Here is a 6,943-nt window from a genome sequence, read left to right as displayed (position 1 = left end):
ACATGCACTACTTCAACATTCTAACAAGTGATGTGATCCAAAAAAGGAAAAAATAAAGAGGGTAACATATTTTTCTAAGATGCTTGAGCAGTATAGCACTTTAGCCCTATGAATTTTCAGGCAATGAACGTGTAAAATATTCTTCTATCCTTCTTTCGAGTTGTTATGCACAGAAGCGAGAAATTACCAATTTTGTGTGAAATCTAGTCAGAGGTTGGGTTTTGTCAGTCCGAAGTGATACTCAACACTACCTGAATAAAGTTCAATTTTCATTGGGCATATAAATACGGTCCTCTACTACTTGGCTACTTTACTTTTGTCTCGGAATAATGAAAATTCAAAAGCAACGTAGGAAATGAATAGGTTTGATCCCATATTCATCATAATCCCCCATCTACATGAATACACCTCAACGGTTGAGAAATTATTATATGCTCTAGAATTATTATGGTTTCAACCTAGTTAAGTCTCACGCGATGCATAACTGAATCCTATTAACTCTGTCTTGTAAAATGAAAATTTGATTATATATCTTGTAAAAATTGATTGAGATTATAAAGACAGATATCAGTCCAGAGTTATGTAATAATTTCTCCTAGTTGTTTTACACAAAAAGAGCATTAATTTGATGCAGAACTACAAAATGAACGGCGGATTCGGCCTTAAGCAAAGAATCCTCTTTATACTTTATCTAAAAGAAAAACAAGTGCGGCATCTAAACATTCTTGGACAATCCTCCCGTGTCTTTTCCATAGAACAAGATTTCAAAGAAAGGCATTGCATGGTAAACTTGATTCCCTTTAACATTTTGATAATCATACATCTTGGATTCTACAAATTCTCATCATCTTAACCATGTTACATTAGAACACCCGAAATTAAAGCATGCAGTTGCTTCAAGAATAATTTGGAGGGACTAGTGTGGAAAGTAGACACAGAAAGAAATGCCATCAACAGTGAGGGATCACGGGATTGTTCGAAGGATGGCAAGTCTTCCTCGAAGCATAATGGGAGGGATTTCAAGAGCAATGGAGGATGGAATGGGCTTTATAGGAAGAGGAAGAAGAAGAAATCAGCACACAAATATTCCTTTGCAGCCTCAAGACCATCATGTTCCACAACCACATGGTCAAGTAGTAGTTCAAGATGAATGGAGTTTTCTAGAGAGTTTTGAGTAGCAATTTGGCACCAAACACCCTTTCTTCTATGCTTTCCGTTTCGTCGAATCCATGAAGTTAGCTGAGTAAGATCACAAGTTCTTGTTCATATACCTCCACTCGCCTGACCACCCGTTTTCTGCAAGGAAACGCTGTGTTTGGAGCCGGTGATCCAGTTTCTTGACGTGAATTTTGTTTGCTGGGGTGGACTTGCGGATAGAGGAGAGGGCTAAGCAGGAAGAAAAGATCCGAGCTGACCGTAGGCTCAGAGAAGAACAAGATGCTGCATATCTTGCAGCTTTACAAATTGACAAGGTGTATACCTCTCCACTCTTCATATTTTTAACTACTAATTTAAGCTTAATCTAAAATCTAAATATATACTCTCAAAATGCTTAACTAACATTCATTGCTAAAAATAGAAAAAAGACAAACCCAATAATTTACCTCTAAGAGAGAGGAGAGAGTTCAGAAGCTGGCGGAAGCTCACAACAACAGAAATTATGGGAAATTGATTAACAATTCGATGAATGTCACTAAACAGAACAGCAAAGTGAATGAGTTCAATAAAGAAAAGGGAGACAAGGGAGTTGCTAGTAAAGGAAGCGAGTCTCAGCCCACACAGGTTCATATACTTGAGTCCTATACAACAAAGTTAATATCATGTCAAAGTTTAACTTGTGTTGAACTTAATTGTGTGTCAAAATTTTCTGTTGCAGATACTCATAAGGTTTCCAAACGGTGAAAGAAGAGAGCATACTTTCCTTTACACAAACAAAATCCAGTCCATTTTCTCATACATTGATTCATTAGGTTTGCCAGGGATTGGAAACTGCTGATTGATATCAAACTTTCCAAGAAGAGCTTATGGCGTTGATCAAATGAGAATGACTCTCAAAGAGGCTGGCTTGTATCCTAAAGCTAGTGTATTTCTGGAGCCTTTAGGAACTAGAGTCCCTTAACCCCATGTTAAGATGCACATGTGCTATTTGTCAACATAAATTTGAATTTCAATTAATCAAAATGAGAGCAAAAAAATTTATCTTATGTGGAATTCACTTCAGCTCTTAAATTGATTAAGATTTGAATGCATCTCCAAAATCTGGACTTCTTTTTAGAAGATAGTTTGTAGACCATTTTAACTGTTCTGGTTTTCAGGAAAAGCATAACAAATTTCTGAGTGCGCGGATGCCTTATTCTTTCTTTACATCTTTCCTATATCTTGCAAAACCAAGTGCATATATACTTTCATCATTTAGCAATTATCCAAATTAGAATATATTTGTTCGCGACTTTTTCCTTATTGACAGAACCGATTAACTTATTCACCACTATGGTTCCTACTTTCCATTAAACAAGTAATAAGATAAGAAAGTGACTGTCCCTTCCAAATTCCAATTACAGGTTCCTATATACTGCTAAAGAAAGTAAGTAGTTTGAAAATCAAGTGCAAACTAAATTCGTTAATAGAAAGAAAAAAAAACCAACATCATGAAGAAAGATGTAAATTGAACAATATAGATAGTTGTCTGAGGATAAAAATGGAAAGAAGGCAGAAAATTGCTGAAGGTTAAGGTTGAATGTAAATGAAAATGACTGAGCCTTTGTTTCATAGATTGTGTTGTAACTTTTTTAAGAAAAAAGAAAAAAAATTAAGTATACAAAGACAACTTATAGGGGAAATTTTAAAGCACTTCTTTTTTGTAGTGCATTGATGTCCTTCATCATTCTGTTATAGGTAGGGGTGTAAGCTAGTTTGAGTTGGGTTTGATCGAATTTATAACTCAACCCAATCAAATTTGAACGAATTGATTTTGGTTGATTTTTTAAGAAAAAATAAATAAAACTCAATTCAAACCAATTCATTTGTAGTTTGGATTGAGTTAGATCAACATATACATTTAATTTTGTCTATTCTTTTTTAGAACGTAATATTTTTTATAAGATAAATTTTTTATAAAATAAATCAAACACAATTATTTCTTGTTAGATTTTTTATTAAAAAGAAAATTTTATAATATTGACACACCCCTATTTACTAACTCCTACCTATCTATTTATCCATGGGAATAGAAAACTAAATATTTCATATTCAACATAAGGAGTTTCAATAAACATGGTGAGAATGAGTTTCAAACACTTTATTCTATCAAAATTAATGAGACATTATGAGACCTACTCTTTGTAAATAGATTTGAAATCTTTTTAGAAGGTTAAGGATGCATTCATGTTTACTTACTGGTTGAGAAGTCTATGTAATCAATAATTAATATTATTTGATTTTTAAAAATTTTAAAAGTATATATTATATATTACATATATTAATAATAATTTAATACAAATTAACGGAATCAATGAATCAACAAGTTCACATATTAAAACAACTTGTGACTCAATTCAAAATTCAACAAATTGGATTGGTTTGATAAACATAAATATAATTTCCACGTGATCTTTTATATTGAAATAGTCTTTCAAAAATTTAATCCGGTACATCCTTAAATTTTAATGAAAACAAATTTCATCATACTTATAACAATCAATTCGACGAAACCATAAAAGAATATAGATAATTATTTGTCACTTTTTCTTCACCAAAAAAAATAATTGATTGTTTTTGACCGTGAATTAATCCAGACACACCGTTAAGTCAGTTCTAATAGTTGAATCATGAATGAATCATTGGGTTATTAGTTACGAAATACTACTAAAATTAAATTTTGATGTGATTTTAATGTATAAATAATAATCTTTTATTAAATCAGAATGAAAAAAAAAATGCCGATATCAATTAAAGTTACCGAAGCAATCACCATTCACCAAAGAAATTTATTTGAAATTTGCGGAGTCTCCTAATCAACCCCGATCTTGAGAGTTCAGACTCCTCCTCAGTCCTTTCAGTAGCAGTTGATGAGTTATCCATCAGATAATTACGGATCAAATTACAATAACTTTATAGCCTAAGGTAAACTAAACTCATCTTCTATTGGCATTGTTTGTGAAATACGGGTTTTCCTCGACCCTGATATTGGAATTCATTAAAAAAAGGGGCTTCCTATGATTATTACATCATTTCTCTGATGGAAGTTCCCAAATCCCCTTCGAAATACAAACGAACCGCCAAACACAAATGGCTCATAAAATTTGCATTAGTCATTTTGGTTATGCTGCTATTGTTTCTGGGTTGATTTTGGGAAACTCAATGCGTCGTCGTATTACACCGTGGTTGTGGATTGTGGAGGCACTGGAACACGTGTGAATGTGTATGAGTGGATGGTAGGGGTAAAGGGAATAAGCAAAGGGAATTTGCCAGTGTTGCTTCACTCCTATCCTGATAATGCAACCAGGAGTAGTTCACTTTGGAAAAGTTATTGTGAATATCACTGTATGCAAACGGAACCTGGGTTACACAACATTTTAATGATTCTTTGGGAGTGAGGAAGGCTTTGGAGCCTTTGATTGTGTGGGCAGAGCATCTGGTGCCGCGAGAAATGCAAGGGAAAACTCCTGTTTTTGTCTTGGCTACTGCTGAGTTGAGGAGGCTCCCCAGGGAGGAGGCGAGCCGGGTCTTGGGGGACGTCGAGGCTGTTGTGAAAGATCATAACTTTATGTTTAGCAAGAGCTGGATAAGGTTTTTGAGTGGGAGGGAGGAAGCTTATTATGGTTGGGTGGCTTTGAACCACAAAATGGGCATGTTCGATAGCTACCCAGGGTCTCCCACTTTGGGACTTGTTGATTTGGGTGGCTCATCGTTGCAGGTTGTGGTAGAGATAGATGGTGCTGGGGATGATGTGCACATGATGAGATTGAAGCTCAGCTCAACAGAACCTCGGATTTTGGCATACTCATTGCCTGCATTTGGCTTAAATGATGCGTTTGATAGGACAGTTTCTCATGCTCAGGAACAATCAAAGTGTGGAAAGAACTGAGCTCAGACATCCTTGTCTGGTATCAACTTTTGCACAAAACTATACGTGCCTTTCTTGCTCTGGATTGGCTTCCATTTATCAGAAAAATCGCAGCCAACACCAGGAAAGTGAACATTATTCTTTACGTCTTACCGGAGAACTTGATAGGGAGCAATGCAAAGAACTAGCTATTGCTGCTGCTATGAACTTGAGTGATTCCAAAGTGTCACATCTGAACGTTAGCAAAAATTGTCAAGCTAGTTCATTTTCTGGTATTGGTAAGGGTATAATCATTTGTTTGCATTGTAGGTTTTTATTTTTTTTATTCATGCCTTACTTGTTTTTAATATTTTTTTCTGTAGAATATATATGTGAATTGAAAATTATAATAATTTCAGCAAAGCAAATGTTGGATGTATCACTTATCACTGGCTTAAGTAAAAAATGTGCAGTTTTGTTTTTGCCAAGTGGCTATATGAAGTTACTTTCATCTTCTCAACCTCTCACCTGTTCTCCAAAACTCACCCTTGTAAAATCATCAACATAAAAAATAGATCAAGCAGTAAGGAAACTTCACCCCATCCCATCTTTAATCATATCAAAAAGTTCATTCCTAAAATGTTGATAATGTGACTACAATTGGCTTGCGTCCACTTTTTCTTTACCATACATGTGCACCGCCCTATCTCCTAGATAGCTTAAGGAACATGGAAGAGGAAGGTGTTGTTATAGGTTCTGTTTATTATGGGCTGCTAGGAACTTACTCTATTTCATTGTGTACCTTGCAGGAACTGGTATACTTAATTTAACAGCTGTTGCACACCCAATCAAGTTTCATGCTTTATCTAGCTTCTTTTTTGTCTACAACAAGTACGGGTGAGTAAGTGGGCCGGCCCGCCCGCGTAGCCCGTCCCGCACTCTTACACGGATTTAAAATATTGGTCCGCCCCCGTCCTGCGGACCTTGCGGGCCTATTTTTTTTTTTTAAATGCAATTTTAAAATAAATATATTTTTTTCTCTTAAAAAAATAACCAATTACACTCAATTATATATATATTTTTAAAAATTTCTTAATAAATCTCTAACAAATACTCAATTACAAAAGTTTTAAAACAATCAAATAAATTTTAACATAAATGCAAATAAATTTTGGACTGGGCTTTTAAGATTAATTAGGTTGTGGTTGAGCTTAACTGGTGGTTGCGGGTTTGCGGGCCAACCCACGGATCCCGCGGGCCAAACCCGCATAACCCGCAGATTATGCGGGACAGGCCTAAAATCCTATATAGCCATGGATTTTTAAAAAAATTTGGTACATAGTCCACGCGGACCACAGGCCCTGCGGGCCGGCCCATGGACGTGAACCCGTTTACCCACCCCTATCAACAAGCTAAAGTTAAGCCCAAGAACCAACTTAACTATGGTTTGGGAGTCAGGCAAGCAAATATGTTCAAATTTATGGTCTGGTTTGAGCAATGTTTCAGACAATCCAAATTATGCTGGACAATTTTGTTTGCAGGTGGCTTATATGGCATCATTGATTGAATATGGTCTGTGTCTTGGTGATGTTGAAATGGTATTTGGTCCAGGTGACATTTCATGGACCTTAGGAGCTGCATTGATTGAAGGGAAATTTCTGTGGTTAAATAGTACAAGCCACAAATTCCATGTTCTTATTTCAACTTTAAAGAATGTCAAGGTCATGTCTTCTCCAACTTTTCTCTTTGCTGTACTTCTATTGCTTTTATTGATTGTTTATTTTAGTCAAGTTAAGCTACCAATGCCAAGCAGGAGGGGCTTCTGTTCCTGGCTCATCTTTGCCGTCTTATACTCATGTAAGACGTTGATCTAACTAATAATATTCCAGTGTTCTTGTA

General features: G+C 35.5%; 1 long non-coding RNA gene and 1 pseudogene across 2 annotated transcripts; both read left to right on the top strand.

Annotated features, from left to right (window-relative positions):
* Nucleotides 1-668: 668 nt before the first annotated feature.
* LOC114411979 lies at nucleotides 669-2,360 on the top strand. Of its 2 annotated transcripts, XR_003666564.1 has the most exons (4): nucleotides 669-784; nucleotides 868-1,472; nucleotides 1,580-1,782; nucleotides 1,877-2,360. It is a non-coding gene; the product is annotated as an uncharacterized LOC114411979 (long non-coding RNA). The 2 variants fall into 2 exon arrangements; XR_003666563.1 differs by having other exon boundaries at nucleotides 694-1,472.
* A 1,627-nt stretch (nucleotides 2,361-3,987) lies between these two features.
* On the top strand, nucleotides 3,988-6,943 carry LOC114411977 (annotated as a pseudogene).

This window comes from Glycine soja, chromosome 5 (genome assembly GCF_004193775.1).
Source record: "Glycine soja cultivar W05 chromosome 5, ASM419377v2, whole genome shotgun sequence".
Taxonomy (NCBI): Eukaryota; Viridiplantae; Streptophyta; class Magnoliopsida; order Fabales; family Fabaceae; genus Glycine; species Glycine soja.
The sequence above is the reverse complement of the archived record's forward strand: the minus strand, read 5'-3'. Positions and strand labels throughout refer to the sequence as shown.